Source organism: Delphinapterus leucas, chromosome 2 (genome assembly GCF_059928025.1).
Source record: "Delphinapterus leucas isolate spDelLeu-1000000601 "Yukka" chromosome 2, BTC_Dleu_Yukka2, whole genome shotgun sequence".
Lineage (NCBI taxonomy): Eukaryota > Metazoa > Chordata > Mammalia > Artiodactyla > Monodontidae > Delphinapterus > Delphinapterus leucas.
The window spans coordinates 36214908-36232962 of NC_143130.1; the positions used below are offsets into that span (position 1 = coordinate 36214908).

General features: G+C 37.7%; 1 protein-coding gene across 1 annotated transcript in view; it reads left to right on the forward strand.

Annotated features, from left to right (window-relative positions):
- The window catches only part of ZFAND6 (zinc finger AN1-type containing 6), a 75868-nt gene that overhangs the window by 19102 nt on the left and 38711 nt on the right, over positions 1-18055 (forward strand).

An 18055-nucleotide genomic window follows, 5' to 3' on the forward strand; every position in this document is an offset into this window, starting at 1 on the left:
AATAAATGAAAAAGAAATGACGGAAACAGTAGCAAAGAACGATAAAACTAAAAGCTGATTCTTTGAGAAGATAAACAAAATTGGTAAATCATTAGCCAGACTCATCAAGAAAAAAAGAAGACTCAAATCAACAGAATTAGAAATGAGAAAGAACTAACAACTGACACTGCAGAAATACAAAGGATCATGAGAGATTACTACCAGCAACTCTGTGCCAATAAAATGGACAACCTGGAAGAAATGGACAAATTCTTAGAAAAGCACAACCTTCTGAGATGGAACCAGGAAGAAATAGAAACTATAAACAGCAATAACAAGCACTGAAATTGAAACTGTGATTAAAAATCTTCCAACACACAAAAGCCCAGGACCAGACGGCTTCACAGGCGAATTCTATCAAACATTTAGAGAAGAGCTAACACCTATTCTTCTCAAACTCTTGCAAAATATAGCAGAGGGCGGAACACTCCCAAACTCATTCTGCGAGGTCACCATCACCCTGATGCGAAAACCAGACAAAGATGTCACAAAACAAGAAAACTACAGGCCAGTATCCCTGATGAACATAGGTGAAAAAATCCTCAACAAACTACTAGCAAACAGAATCCAACAGCACATTAAAAGGATCACACACCATGATCAGGTGGGGTTTATCCCAGGAATGCAAGGATTCTTCAGTATATGCAAATCAGTCAATGTGATAAACCAAATTAACAAATTGAAGGATAAAAACCATATAATAATCTCAATAGATGCAGAAAAAGCTTTTGACAAAATTCAACACCCATTTATGATAAAAATCTCCAGAAGTAGGCATAGTGGGAACCTACCTCAACATAATAAAGGACATATATGACAAGCCCACAGACAACATCATTCTCAGTGGTGAAAAACTGAAACCATTTCCTCTAAGATCAGGAACAATACAAGGTTGCCCACTCTCACCACTGTTATTCAACATAGTTTTGGAAGTTTTAGCCACAGCAATCAGAGAAGAAAAAGAAATAAGGAATCCAATTTGGAAAAGAATAAGTAAAACTGTCACTGTTTGCAGATGACATGTTGCTATACATAGAGAATCCTAAAGATGCTACCAGAAAATTACTAGAGCTAATCAATGAATTTGGTAGAGTAGCAGGATACAAAATTAATGCACAGAAATCTCTTGCATTCCTATACACTAATGATGAAAAATCTGAAAGGGAAATTAAGGAAACACTCCCATTTACCATTGCAACAAAAAGAATAAAATACCTAGGAATAAACCTACCTAAGGAGAAAAAAGACCTGTATGCAGAAAAGTGTAAGACACTGATGAAAGAAATTAAAGATGATACAGACAGATGGAGAGATACACTATGTTCTTGGATTGGAAGAATCAACATTGTGAAGATAACTATACTACCCAGATTCAATGCAATCCCTATCAAACTACCAATGGCATTTTTCACAGAACTAGAACAGAAAATTGCACAACTTGTATGGAAACACAAAAGACCCTGAATAGCCGACACAGTCTTGAGAAAGAAAAACTGAGTTGGAGGAATCAGGCTCCCGGACTTCAGACTATACTACAAAGCTACAGTAATTAAGGCAGTATGGTACTGGCACAAAAGCAGAAATACAGATCAATGGAACAGGATAGAAAGCCCAGAGATAAAGCCACACACAAATGGTCACCTTATCTTTGATAAAGGAGGCAAGAGTATACAATGGAGAAAAGATAGCCTCTTCAATAAGTGGTGCTGGGAAAATTGGACAGCTACATGTAAAAGAATGAAGCTAGAACACTTCCTAACACCATACATACAAATAAACTCAAAATGGATTAAAGACCTAAATGTAAGACCAGACACTATAAAATTCTTAGAGGAAAACATAGGCAGAGCACGCTGACATAAATCACAGCAAGATCCTTTTTGACCCACCTCCTAGAGAAATGGAAATGAAAACAAAAATAAACAAATGGGACCTAATGAAACTTAAAAGCTTTTGCACAGCCAAGGAAACCATAAAAAAGACGAAAAGACAGCCCTCAGAATGGGAGATAATATTTGCATACAAAGCTACTGAGAAAAGATTATCCAAAATATACAAGCAGCTCATGCAGCTCAATATCAAAAAGACAGACAGCTCACTCCAAAAATGGGCTGAAGACCTAAACAGATGTTTCTCCAAAGAAGATATACAGATTGCCAACAAACACATGAAAGGATACTCAACATCACTAATCATTAGAGAAATGCAAATTAAAACTGCAATGACGTATCACCTCACACCAGTCAGAATGCCCATCATCAAAAACTCTACAAACAATAAATGCTGGAGAGGGTGTGGAGAAAAGGGAACCCTCTTGCACTGTTGTAAAGTGGTACAGCCACTCTGGAGAATAGTATGGAGGTTCCTTAGAAAACTAAAACTAGAACAACCATATGACCCAGCAATTCCACTACTGGGCATATACCCTGAGAAAACCATAATTCAAAAAGAGTCATGTACCACAGTGTTCAGGCAACACTATTTACAATAGCTAGGACAAGGAAGCAACCTAAGTGTCCATCGACAGTTGAATGGATAAGGGAGATGTGGCACATATATACAATGGAATATTACTCAGCCACAAAAAGAAGCGAAATTGAGTTATTGTAGTGAGGTGGATGGACCTAGAGTCTGTCATACAGAGTGAGGTAAGTCAGAAAGAGAAAAACGAATACCATATGCGAGCACAAATATGTAGAATATAAAAAAAGAAAAATGGCTTTGATGAACCTAGGGGCAGGACAGGAATAAAGACACAGACATAGAGAATGGACTTGAGGACACGGGGAGGGGGAAGGGTAAGCTGGAACGAAGTGAGAGAGTGGCATGGACATATATACACTACCAAATGTAAAATAGATAGCTAGTGGGAAGCAGCCGCATAGCACAGGGAGATCAGCTCGGTGCTTTGTGACCACTTAGAGGGGTGGGATAGGGAGGGTGGGAGGGAGACGCAAGAGGGAGGGATATGGAGATATACATATGCATATAGCTGATTCACTTTGTTATACTGCAGAAACTAACAACACCGTAAAGCAATTATACTCCAATAAATATGTTTAAAAAAAATGCTTGTTGAAGGTTGTATATGTTTGAGTCTGCCCAGGTGATGCAGTGCTGCTACCAACTTTTTAAAAATTTAATATAATTTTATTTTGGATATAGAGCAAAAGCTTTAATTCTGTTCACCTGGAAAGGGACCACCCCAAAATGGTAAAGCAGGAAGAGTAGTAGAGGGACATGCTCCCATCCACGTTTTCCTGGTTCAGCAGGTTCTGTGTAATTTTCCACTTGCCCAGGAAGCTCCAACTTCATGGGATTCTTCAGGTGATGAAGAGGCATGGCAAATACACTCTGTATGTGAGAATGACGCGACTGTGAGCAGTGTTGAACTATCGAAAGCTATGCAGAGAAGTGGTGACAACAATGTTAAAGAGGATTAATTTAATAATTACAACACATATACTGAACACTGTATCAGACAGTTTACTTTTTTTTAGTTTTAATATTTAAGAGCAGTTTTAGGTTCACAGCAAAATTAAGAGGAAGGTACAGAGATTTCCTGTGTATCACCTGTGTCCCCACACATGCATAGCCTACCCCATTATCAACATTCCTCACTGGAATGGTACATTTGTTAAAAATGGTGAACCTGCATTGACACATCATTATCACCCAAAGCCCATAGTTTACTTTAGAGTTCACTCGTTGTTATATATTCTGTAGATTTGGGCAAACATACAAGGAGATGTATGCATCATTATAGTATCATAAGAGTTTTTTCATTGCCCTAAAAATCCTTTATATTCCTCTTGTTTAACCCTTCCCTCTCCTCCTCTGCCCCTGACAACACTGATCTTTTTACTGTCTCCAAAGTTTTACCTTTTTTAGGATGTCATATAGTTGGAAGCACACCATATGTAGCATTTTCAGTTTGGCTTTTTCTCTTAGTAATACGCATTAAGCTTCCTTCATGTCTTTTCATGGCTTGCTATCTTATTTCTTTTTGGCACTGAATAATATTCCATTGTGTGGTTGTACCACAGTGTATTAATCCATTTCCCTACTGAAAGACATCTCATTTGCTTCAGATACTTAACTCTTCACAGAATATTCCTTTGTCACCTGCCCTAACTGAAGCTTTCCCAAAGACTGCCACTTTCCTGTGGTCTTCTCAAGCGGTGGTTGTTGATTCTTGTTAAAAGGGGAGTGAGGTCTGTGTTTTCTAACTCCCTTTGTCAAACCATTGCTCTTCCAAGCAGAAATCCTGTGATCCTTCTAATATGACTGTTTCTCCTGTCCATTGTCTCATCTATATCATCTTCATGTTTACTGAGGATTTTGGCACCTGATTTAAGTTCTTTTTTCTCCTGTTTAGCCATCCAAGTGACTTTCCACTTCTATGAATTCAGGGATTTTGGGTTTTTTAATGTATTCTTTTATCCTCAGTGCCTAGAACAGTGGTTGGCGCATAAATGTGCTCACTTAATATTTATTGAATCAATAAACTTTTAAAAAATTTTTATAAACTTCCTGACTTCTGTCTCCACAGAGCTTTAGCAATCTATTCCAAAGACCAAGCCTGAGACCTTATCGCTGCTTGAAACAATTCCACCCCAGAAATTTTTTTCTGAGTATAGAAGTATAATACATGATAATTACTAAAAATTTAGTAAATAGACAAAAAAAAATCGCTCATAATTTAGCTATCTAGAGATGAAAATGGATATTTTGCCTATATCTTTTTTCCTCTACACATATGTTTTAAAGTTTTTGGAATGAGTCGTCATAACGCAAATACTGTTGAAAACACCCAGATGTTTTATGTGTGTGTAATTTTAGGGTTTATTGTGAAATCTTACCATGTAATTATTCTTTATTCACTCAAAGCATATTAATGCCTGCTCTGTGCTAGGCAGTGTGCCAGTTGCTAAAGATACTACATTAAAGGAAACAGCCCCTGCACTAAAGATGCTTTACATAAATCTCTTAAGTGATGACATCATTGTCAATGGCTCCATAGTGTTCTGTTGTATGAAGTACCATAGTTTGTTTAACCAACCCGCTATCCTTTTTGCTTAGGGAGTAATTTTTTTTACTCTGAGAAACAGTGCTGCCATCAGTATGTCCTTAGGATAAATTCATAGAAGTGGAATCTTGGGTCAAAGTGTACATGCATTTTTAAGTTGTTTCTGGGGAAAAGTTGTACTACTTTATATTCTCACCAAGAAAGTATGTATTGGGTTGGCCAAAGAGTGTTCCGGTTTTTTAAGTAAAAATAAAAGACACATTTTTCATTTTCACCAAGAACCTCATTGAACAACATATTTACCCTTTTGTTCCACTGCCTTCTGCCGTTTTTCAAGCAGCTTCATAATTCCATCTTCCCAAAACTTTTTATCTTTTTGAGCAAACAACTGTTCCAGGTGCCCTTTACAGTATTCCAAGAAATCGAAATTTTTCCATTTAAGAGAATTTTGTAAAGACCTAAATAAATGGAAATCTGAAGGTGCAATGTCTGGTGAATACGGCAGATGAATCAGAACTTACCAGCCAAGCTGTAACAGTTTTTGCCTGGTCATCAGAGAAACATGCAGTCTTGGGTTATCTTGATGGAAGATTATGCGTTTTTTGTTGACTAATTCTGGACACTTTTTGTCGAGTGCTGCTTTCAGTTGGTCTAATTGGGAGCAGTACTTGTTGGAATTAATCGTTTGGTTTTCCAGAAGGAGCTCATTATAGAGGACTCCTTTCCAATCCCACCGTATACACAACATCACCTTCTTTGGATGAAGACCAGCCTTTGGTGTGGTTGGTGGTAGTTCATTTCACTTGTCCCACGATCTCTTCCATTCCACCTTATTGTACAATATCCACTTTTCTTCGCCTGTCACAATTTAAAAACAGAACTTTTTCATTACATTTAAGTAGAGAATTGCATGCAGAAATATGGTCAAGAAGGTTTTTTTTGCTTAACTTATGTGGAACTCAAACATCAAAGCAATCAACATAACCAAGCTGGTGCAAATGATTTTCAACGCTTGATTTGGATATTTTGAGTATGTTGGCTATGGTCCTGCGTGGTGTAACGTTTATTGTTCTCGATTATGTCTTGATTTGATCGCTATCAACTTCAACTGGTCTACCCGACCGTGGAGCATTGTCCAGCGAGAAGTCTCCAGCACAAAACTTCACAAACTACTTTTGACACATTAGATCAGTTAGAGCACCTTCTCCACACACTGCACAAATCTTTTTTGGCAATTCAGTTGCATTTTTACCTTTCTTGATATAATAAAGCGTATGCCAAAAATGTTTACACAAAAATTCACCAATTTTGGTAAGTTTTTCTAATGCATGCTGATATGACAGCTGTCACATACAATCTAACAAAATTGTTTCGAATAAGTTAAAAGACAACTGAGTGCTACTAGAGCCATCTTACAGAAAACCCGAATGAACATTTTGGCCAACCCAATAAAAGCTAGTTTAACTGCATAATAAACGAGTAGGTATGTTCATTTTTGAGTGATTGCCAATTTGGTGAGTAAAATTTTTTTCTTTATTGAGGTGTAATTTCCATACCATAAAATTCACCCATTTAATAAGTGTTCAGTAATTTTTAATAAATTTACAGAGTTGTGTAATTACTACCACGCTGCAGTTTTAGAACATTTCCATCACTCCAAAAAGATCCCTTGAGTCTGTTTTTAAACAGGACTCATTTCCATCCCCAGTCCTGGGTATCCAACCAATAGTCTGCTTCTCTATCTCTGTAGATTTGCTCTTTCTCAGCATTTCATATAAATGGGAATCATAAAATACATGGTCTTTTGAGTTTGGCTTCTTTCACCTAGGATGTTTTTGAGGTATATCCGTCTATCATTAGCTTCATCCTTTTCTTTTTTTCCCTTCCATATCTATAATTAGCTTGGTCCATTTTTTTCTTTTCTTTTTTCTTCTTTTTTTTCCCCTTTTTTTCCTTTTTTCTTAAGTGGAATTAAACAGCATTTATCCTTCTGTGTCTGGCTCATTTCACTTAGCATGATGTCTTCAGGGTTCATTCATCTTGTAGCATATATGAGAATTTCACTCCTTTGCAAGGCTAAATAATATTCCATTGTATGTATATATGTCACATTTTGTTTATCCATTCATCCATCCATGGACATGGCGTTGTTTCTACCTTTTGGGTATTGTGAGTAATGGTGGTATAAACATTAGTATATAAATATCTGTTCTAGTTCTTGCTCTCAAATCTTTTGGGTATATGCCCAGAAGTGGAATTGCTGGATCATAGCAGTCCTATATTTAGCTTTTTGAGGAACTGCCAAGCTCTTTTCCATAGAGGCTGCACCATTTTACATTCCCACCACCAACGCACGAAGCTTCCAATTACTCCACATCCTTGCCAAAACGTACTGACTTTTTGAGAATAGCCATCTTAATGATATGAAGTGGTATCTCATTCTGGTTTTGATTTGCATTTCTTAATGATTAGTGATATTGAGCCTCTTTTCATGTGCTTATGGTCCATGCTTGGGTGTACCTTCTTCGGGGATATGTCTATTCAAGTCCTTTGCCCGTTTTTGGATTAGGTTGTTTGTTGAGTTGTAGGAGTTCTTTATATATTCTAGATATTAATTGCCTATCAGGTAAATCATTTGCAAATATTTTCTCCCATGCTGTGGGTTGTCTTTTTACTCTGTTGATAGTGCCCTTTGATGGACAAAATTTTACAGTTTTGATAATGTCCAAATTATGTTTTTCCTTTTTTTGCTTGTGCTTTTGGTATCATATCCAAGAAATCATTGCCAAATTCAGTGTTTATATCTTTTGCCATATGTTTTCTCCTAGGAGTTTTGTAGTTTTAGCTCTTATGTTTAGGTCTTTGATCCATTTTCAGTTAATTTTTGCATGTGGTATAAGGTAAAGGGTTCAGCTTCATTCTTTTGCATGGATATCCTATTTTCCTGGCACCGTTTGTTGAAAAGACTGTCCTTTCTCCATTGAATTGTCTTGGCTTAATCATTTTTTATTGCCAAATAGTATTCATTGTGTAGATATATACCATATTGTATTTATCCATTTACCAACTGATGGACATTTGGATTGTTTCCAGTTTTTGGCTAGTCTGAATAATGCTGCTATGAACATTTATGTATAAGTTTTTGTGTGGCATACATTTTTGTTTCTCTTAGGTAGAAACCTAAAACTGGAGTTACTGGGTCATGTGATAACTGCATGTTTATAGGAAATGGCTAAACTGTTTTCCTAAGTTTCTGTGTCTTTCACATTCCTACCAGTAATGCATGAGTGTTTCATTTTACCCTCACCAACATTTAGTATATATAGTAAGTCTTTTTGAATTTAACCATTCTAGTAGATGTGGAGTGGCATCTCATTGTGGGGTTAATTTGCATTTCTTAAATGACGAATAACTAATGTTGAATGCTAATCGCCTATTTTTCTGGCTGTAGCCTCCTATCATTCCAATTCTCGCTCCCTTTTTCCCGCCACGCTTAGTCTTAAGCTTGATTAAGACCTCCACTTTCAACACCTGTTGTTTCGTCTTTTCCTTAGCTTCAGTTCCTTCTTCAATTACTTTTCTTCCCAGTATTCTTAGCTTCTAGTCTTGGAGCAATTCTACCGTTTATATACTCTGCTTTTTTTTTTTTTTGCGGTACAAGGGCCTCTCAGTGTTGTGGCCTCTCCCGTTGTGGAGCACAGGCTCCGGACGCGCAGGCTCAGCGGCCATGGCTCACGGGCCCAGCCGCTCCGCGGCATGTGGGATCTTCCCAGACCTGGGCATGAACCCGTGTCCCCTGCATCAGCAGGTGGACTCTCAACCACTGCATCACCAGGGAAGCCCTATATACTCTGCTTTTAAACCTAAGCTGCTGAATGCTACCAGAGAAAGTCACAGAATTTTATGTTTTGATACCATTGTGAATTTTTCTGTAACTTTAAAAAAATTTTTATTTATTTTATTTTTGGCTGCGTTGCGTCTTCGTTGCTGCGTGCAGGCTTTTCTCCACTTGTGGTGAGCGGGGGCTACCCCTTGCTGCGGTTTGTGGGCTTCTCGTTGTGGTGGCCTCTCATTGCAGAGCACAGGCTCTAGGCACGCAGGCCTCAGCAGCGGCGGCACATGGGCTCAGTTGTTGTGGCACGTGGGCTCCGGAGTGCAGACTCAGTAGTTGTGGCTCGTGGGCTCCAGAGTGCAGGCTCAGTAGTTGTGGCTCGTGGGCTCCAGAGTGCAGGCTCAGTAGTTGTGGCACACCGGCCCAGTTGCTCCGTGGCATGTGGGATCCTCCCAGACCAGGGCGCGAACCCGTGTCCCCTGCATTGGCAGGCAGATTCCTAACCACTGCGCCACCAGGGAAGCTCTTTCTATAACTTTTAATTTTGATTTAGTTTTGTATAGAAGTTGCATAAACATTACAAGTAGCTCCCATTCCCTTTTCCTAGGTTATCAATTGTTACGCTTTGTCCCATCTGCTTTATCATATTCTCTCTGTCTTCTGTGTGTGTGTGTGTGTGTACAAATATAGGCATGTTTTTTCTGAATCATTTGAGAGTTAAGCTGGAGACTCAGGTTATATAGCTATTAAGTGGTAAAGCAGGGATTTAAATTCAGATCTTTCTTTGGTCTCCCTTGTATCTGGCACATACTTGGTACTCTGGGAATGCTTCTTGAATTGACCAATGACTACAACTCACCTATTAGAATCTATATCGTGTCTCTTCTTGGGGCTTTAGCATGTATAGGTGCGTGGGCTTTGAAGTCAGACTCCCTGGATTCAAATCCTTGCTTTACCACTTACTAGCTGTTTGACCTGAGCAAGTTCCATAATCTCACTAGGCCTCAGTTCCCTCATTTCTAAAATGGAGGTGATAATATTCCTACTTAAAATTGTGAATATTAGAGGAGACAGTGCAGGTAAAGAATTTATCATGGACCCTCTCATTTCTATTCTTATCTTGTCCTGCTACTCTGATTTAGCTACTAGCTTCTCTTAGTTTGTCCTGCCCCATGAGTTTTTAACTGACAGAGTTGATGAGACATCTAAGTGAATTTCTAGGCAGTTAGCAAAAAGAGAACTCTGGAGAAAGTTCTAGGCTAGAGTCATACTTGGAAGACATTTACTCAGACCTGCTAGTTAGAGCTTTGAAACTTGAACTTTGTAGATAAAAAGACAAATAGCATGTGATGAGATATTGAGATACAGGTCCAGGAGCCATACGTCTTTGGACATTACAGTTTTCAAGTATTTTTTTATTGGCTTCTAAACTTTTGAAATATTTCAGAAATATCAACTTTTTGGCATCCATAAAATACAGTCACATACTTGGAAGCAGTACAGAAATTTGAGGTACCCTGATGTTTCTGCCCCTTTTCTGCACCCTCTCCAAAGGTACATGTTTTTTTCAATAAAATATTCTATCCTGTTAGATCACACGTCCTAGGTTTTGATTCAGAAGATAATGATCATCATAGGTGTGACCCCATTTGACAAGTAGGAGGAAAAGAAATCATCAAGGGAATTAATTCCAGAGTAAGATTTCATTAAATGTTATATTGTCTTTTTTTTTTAACTGAGCAGTCATTCTTTATTTTTTTTTAACATCTTTATTGGAGTATAATTGCTTTACAATGTTTTGTTAGTTTCTGCTGTATAACAAAGTGAATCAGCTGTACATATACATATATCCCCATATCCCCTCCCTCTTGCATCTCCCTCCCACCCCCCCAATCCCACCCCTCTAGGTCGTCACAAAGCACCAATCTGATCTCCCTGTGCTGTGCAGCTGCTTCCCACTAGCTATCTGTTTCACATTTGGTCGTGTATATCTGTCCATGCCACTCTCACTTCGTCCCAGCCTACCCTCCCCCCTCCATGTCCTCAAGTCCATTTTCTACATCTACGTCTTTATTCCTGTCCTGTCCCTAGGTTCTTCAGAACCTTTTGTGTGTTTTTTTTTTTTAGATTCCATATATATGTGTTAGCATACGGTATTTGTTTTTCTCTTTCTGACTTACTTCAGACTTTAGGTCCATCCACCTCACTACAAATAACTCAGTTTCATTTCTTTTTATGGCTGAGTAATATTCCATTGTACACATATGCCACATCTTCTTTATCCATTCATCTGTCGATGGACACTTAGGTTGCTTCCATGTCCTGGCTATTGTAAACAGAGCTGCAATGAACATTGTGGTACATGACTCTTTTTGAATTTATATTGTCTTTTTAGTCAGTAAGATGTCAGTAACTATTCGTTAGTTGCTTTATTTATCAGAGGAAATGGGGCAAGGGGGACGTGGCACATGAAATCAGAGAAAGTGTAAATGATAATCAGAGAAAATGTAAATGATCACAAGAATCCCTGATGAATTTAGATGTTTAATTGCCAGCTTGTATATGATTAAACTCCAAACCATATTTTATTCTTCTAATAATTTTGATAGTTTTCTCAGAATAATTATCCCTTTGAAGGAAATGGGTTACCAGGACCTCTTGTCAGATTCCTTTTACAGAATGAGTTCCATGTAGATAAAATTTTTATAGTTAGTTTTTATAGTGCTGTCTTCCCATGAAAATCAGGAGTAAAATATTTTAGAAAAATAGCACACAGCCTTGCCAATTTGTCATCAATATCCTTGGTTTGGTTGTCTGTAATAAACATATTCCGGACTTCCTTGGCAGTCCAGTGGTTAAGACACCGCGCTTCCACTGCAGGGGGCATGGGTGTGATCCCTGGTCGGGGAGCTAAGATCCCACGTGCTGCACATCGTGGCCAAAAAAATAGAAGAAAAAAAAAAAAACAGATCCCATTTTTCAATACATACATACCTTCAATACCTCACTCTGACCGTGAGTGTTAACAGGTGATAAAATTCTAGAATTTAAAATTTTACTGTCTGATAATGAGAAAGCTTATTTCTCAAGTTAAGACCAAATCAGTTGCAGTGATTATTCATTTGACATTTTGGGGTAGAAACTGTTTTATATTTTCACTACCTTAACTCTTAAAATGAGAATGCTACATAAATTGAGGATGTTTATTAGTAAAGAAAGAACAATATGCTGGTTTGTTGGTTGTGGCCACTTGATTTCACATTTATGGTATATCTTAAGACAAAACAAATGTATGAATAACTATAGAAACACAAATATATTTCATACTAACTAGAAATCTTGCGTGTCAGATGAGTCTAAGTGACTGTCAGTTTTTTTAGCAGAGGAAAATGAAACTGAGTTTATTAATAGGAAAAGGTAGAATTATTTTGTACTGCAGGTGAAATATTTTTTTATTACCTATCATTTGTTAGACCTAGCTTCTTAAATAATTAGGAGAGATAAAAAGGTATTAAGTAACATTCACAGTACATAGCTAGCAAGATAATTATACCCCAGAGTGTCTATAAGGTGTTAGCCACAGCTGAGCTTTTTTTTTTCTTTACGCGGGCCTCTCACTGTTGTGGCCTCTTCCGTTGCGGAGCACAGGCTCCAGACGCACAGGCTCCGCGGCCATGGCTCACGGGCCCAGCCGCTCCGTGGCATGTGGGATCTTCCCGGACCGGGGCACGAACCTGTGTCCCCTGCATCGGCAGGCGTATTCTCAACCACTGCGCCACCAGGGAAGCACCAGCTGAGCATTTTTAAATGATCATAATCCCAGGAGGTCTAATTATTTCATAGTTTACATTTGCTTAATCAGAATATATATTGAATGGTCACTCCATCTTTTTGATGGAAACTTTTATTGCATAGTTGGTTTTAGAAGTTTAGAAAAAGCAAGAAAAGAAACCACGTTAACCACATTAACCACACAAGTTATTCTCTGCAAAATTCACCTTGGAATAATACAGGCATAATGGATATATTGTAACTTTGTTCTATGAAATCAAACTTTTGTACACCTGTCTCATGTGTTACCTTTTTTATTTAAAAAAAAAACAGGGGAAAGCTCATACAGTTCTCAGTTCTTTATGAGAAATAGCCATCTTGGTGAAGAAGGGCTTGTGTTGTCTTTTCTGTTAGTATAGGAGGATAGCACTGACAGTGTTCCCATGTGGTTAGGTCCTCACCTTCTGGAAATGATTGAGGCAGAGAGCGTGATGCCAGGGGTTTTTTTTCCTATTAAATACTATTCATTTTCTCATTGGGGTGCATGTATCTTTTTGAATTAGTGTTTTGGGATGTTTTACATATATATCTATATATATACACACACACCCAGGAGTGGAATTGCTGGGTCATATGTTAGTTCTGTTTTTAGTTTTTGGAGAAACCGCATGTTTTCCACAGTGGCTGCACCAGTTTACACCCCCACCAACAGTGTACAAGGGTTCACGTTTCTCCACATCCTCGCCAACATTTGTTATATGTGTTCTTTTTGAAGATAGCCATTCTGACAGGTGTAAGGTGATATCTCATTGTGGTTTTGATTTGCGTTTCCCTGGTGATTAGCGATGTTGAGCATCTTTCCATGTGCCTGTTGGCCGTCTGCATTTCCTCTTTGGCAAAATGTCTATTCAGTTCTTCTGCCCATTTTTTAATCAGGTTGTTTGGTTTTTGATGTTGAGTTGTATGAGCTGTTTACAAATATTTTCTCCCATTCAGTAGATTGGTCTTTTCATTTTGTCGTTAGTTTCCTTTGCTGTGCAAAAGCTTTTAAGTTTAATTAGGTCCCATTTGTATATTTTTGCTTTTATTTCCTTTGTTTTAGGAGATGCATCCAAAACAATATTGCTCAGATTTATGTCAGACTGTTCTGCCTTTGAGGAAAACTCAGACTTCTTAAACTTGCTTATCTCTTGAAATTTTGAATCATACTCTCCTTGGTCTTTGGTTCTGTATGACTTAAAGTCAGGTCCTTGGGACTTTAACTTCCTGGCAGTATATTGAGGCTAATGTTAGAGCTAGTTGGACTTCATCCAGCAGATTTAAGACAAATAAATGAGGAGCTATTATAGGGCCTATTGTTGATGAAGTAGAAACAATTTTCAGCTGAATGCTAAATGGCTTCAAAGAGTATGGTGCCTAGCAATTTATTTTGTGTTTTTTAACTACACATGGAAACAGAAGAGAAAAGCCTGATCTTGGAATGACTGATTTAGGCCTGCCAAACAATTACAGGTATCACTAACATAGGAACTTAAAATTATCGAGGTGATCTCTATGTAATATTGAAACAAGATCAGTGGAGATTCACGTGTTGACTTTTAAGTAGTTTTAAAGCTAATATGCTGCTTTTTTTCTTAATTAAGGGAGACTTGAAAATTACTTAAATTACTGGTGGTTTTTTCAGCATTAGAAGTAGTGAAAATATACAGATAGGATTTTTTTTTTTTTTTGGCTGAATTGGGTCTTCGTTGCTGCGTGCGGTCTTTCTCTAGTTGAGGCAAGTGGGCTTCTCACCGCGGTGGCTTCTCTTGTTGCGGAGCATGGGCTCTAGGCTCACAGGCTCAGTAGTTGTGGCACACAGGCTTAGTTGCTCTGTGGCATGTGGGATCTTCCCGGACCAGGGCTCGAACCCGTGTCCCCTGCATTGGCAGGCAGATTCTTAACCACTGCGCCATCAGGGAAGCCCACACATAGGATGTTGTAATGCTGTGAAAAAGAGATTACTTTGATTGTACTTGTATATAGTTTTTATGTTTTAAATGACCTATGGGTTACATTAAATTCCTGAAGAGAATATAGTACAAATTAGAAAGTTTTAAACACAGACTTGTCATCTGGCACACTAATTTTAGATTGTCATAGATTAATCCGCTTCACTATTTAATGGCCTGAAGGAGGAAAGGAGCTAATTTAAACTGGATTAGTGTATTCTACACTGTTAAAGCATTCCCAGGTCGTAAAAATTAAAGATGGAAAAGACTGGTAATTTGATTTTTACACAGGTGATTGGATTTCCTATAATTGATATATAGGGGTTCAGGGTTTGTTTTCGTGATGTGGGTAAATGCAAGTCAAGTGTTAATCCATTGTATAAACATTTGCGTGCCTAGAACACCTGTTCTATGCAGGTGTGCCAGATACTAGAAATACAGTGGTGAGCAAGACAGATGGCTCCTAAAATTTTGTGTTATTAAAATGTAGTGGGCTGAATTACCTGGTCTAAATTTGACCAGGGAAGTGGCTTGTGTATTAACATGTGCTTTGTTTCTAAGTAGTGGTGTTTTTATATTTACTTTTCTCCATATATACAACTTGCAACAGATAATATTTATCTGCAAGATAACTATTAACTGGGATAAATGCAAGAGGATTTATAGACAAAAAATGGTTTGATGTTTATTGGAAACTTTTAAAAAAATCAACTATATATTCTCAGTGAACAGAACATGGTATTTAAAACACCGATTATTCAAATTAACATTTTTATTAGATGGGTAGTAACAGTTCAATTTATTCAAACTTCTAAATGGTAAGAGTTATGAGAACAAAGGACCACACCTAACTCATTGAGGCTGGATTTGTGTCTTATTTTTTTTGTATCCCTCACAACTCTGCATATAGTCAGTGATGAGTGAATGGGTTCATTGAAGGTGTTTACCCGGGAGTGTTTTATCTTGGCAATTTTGATATAACCATTATACTAATAGAATTGAGAAAAATTGTTTAAATAAAAGGCTACTCTTTTTTAAAAAAAATAGCTGTTGTTTTGAGCATTTCAACTTTGTAGTAAATGAGTAAAAATGTTTCAAATAAATTACAGGTGTTTTTTTTAATACTTTAAGATTCTTTTAAGTTCTCTGAAGAAATCTCTTGGCCTCAAATTACCCAGCTTATTATAAGGTAATCTTTAGGTTTTATATTTGATTACTGGTTACTAAACTCTTCAGGAGAAGGACTTTTGTTTTTAATGTAAGTTCTCATCTGATAAACTCTTCAGGAACACAAATTAGTTTGTAGCATAACTAGTAATTGGACAAAGAAGTGTGGGGGAATTGCTTTTTCTGTATTTTATGAAGAATTAGGAAACATTCAGAGGTGATTCTTGATGAAAGGAATAAGCTATGCTGCCTTTTATTTTTTTAAATAAATTTATTTATTTGTTTCTTTGTTTATTTTTGGCTGCATTGGATCTTTGTTGCTGTGTGCAGACTTTCTCTAGTTGCGGCGAGCGGGGGCTGCTCTTCATTGCGGTGCGTGTGCTTCTCATTGCGGTGGCTTCTCTTGTTGCGGAGCACGGGCTCTAGGCCCGCGGGCTTCAGTAGTTGTAGCTCGCTGGACCTAGAGCGAAGGCTTAGTAGCTGTGGCGCATGGGCTTGGTTGCTCTGGGGCATGTGTGATCTTCCCGGACCAGGGCTCGAACCCTGGTCCCCTGCACTGGCAGGCAGATTTTTAACCACTGCACCACCAGGGAAGCCCCAGTAACATGTTATTTTAAAAAGCAGTCCAAGTTGATCTTGTTTAAGGTACCAAATCATTTTCAGGTTTTGGAAATTATATAAGAAGTTGATATGGAGAGAAGGTAAGAAAGGGAAAAGTTTGTTTTTCTGATTATATCTAAATGAGGATAATTTTTTAGAAAATTATTTTAAAATGTAAAAAATAAAATAATTACTTAGTGGAAAACTGATACTTGCAGAAACTTGAACTCATTAGTTATGTGGCTCATCTTGGTGTAACTCATACTTGTAATATTTATCCTTTACCTAGCATAGGTATAAATCTGAGTAATATTTTGAACCAAAATGACTTTCTCTGCTCCATTGTCCTTTCTTCTTCTTCTTCTTCTTCTTATTTTTTTTTTTTTTGCGGTACGCAGGCCTCTCACTGTTGTGGCCTCTCCCGCTGTGGAGCACAGGCTCCGGACGCGGAGGCTCAGCGGCCATGGCTCACGGGCCCAGCCGGTCTGCGGCATGTGGGATCTTCCCTGACCGGGGCACGAACCCGTGTCCCCTGTATCGGCAGGCAGACTCTCAACCACTGCACCACCAGGGAAGCCCTCTTATTATTTTTAAAAAGCAATTTTATTGAGATAAATCTGCATACAATAAAATTTACTCATTTAAAATGTGCAGTTTTAGTTATGACAGTTGAAAATAGTTGTGTAACCATCACTTTGATCATGATGTGGAGCATTTCTGTCACACTTTGGAGTTAGTCTTGTCTCCTACCGCTGGTCCCTGGATCTACTTTCTGTCATAGTTGCTTTTTGTAGCAATTCATATAAATTGACTCATACATTATATAGTTGTATCTGTCTTTTTTCATTTAGCATAATAATTTGGAGATTCACCCATGTTGTTATGTTCATAAGTAGTTCATTTCTTGTTATTACTGAATAGTATTCCATTGTGTGGATATACTGCAATTTGTTTATCCATTCACATTTGATGGATATTTGGATTGTCTCCAGTTCTTGGCTACTATAAATAAGGCCACTATGAACAATTGAGTACACGTCTTTTCAGGGACATGTGTGTAAATACCTGTAAATGGGAGCTTTGCTGTAGTTTAAATGTAAGGCCTTGTTTCTTAGTTTTGATGGGGGAGATAGAAAAATTTATGTTAAACCAGAAGGTCAAAATTTATCTCAGGGAAAGAGTCGAATTGCCAGCTGTTACTCCTATTCTTATACTTCTGTTTTATTCTTTATCTTCCTTCCCCCCAAAAAAGGCTATTACCTTTTCCCTTAACTAAAACGTCTTATAAAATGGCATTCCTTATTTAAAACTCAAATTTATAAGAATATGCTAATTTCTTTTCAGCACAGTTGTTCTCAAAGGGCTTTTTTTTTCAAGTATAGTTGATTTACAATGTTGTGTTAAGAATATGCTAAATTTTGAATGGGCTAGTTGAACCATGGCTATTTTATACACTTCCTGTCCCCTACCCCCTAGTATTTCCACCTCCTACTAAACTTTATTGTTTTGGAGCCTTTTTTCATTTCTTTCTATAGCACCCCCTTTCTCTTCAGAATAGGGACCTGTATAGTACAGATGGCTTAAGGGAAATACAGAAGAAGCTACAGATAAAGGTTCATGATTTGT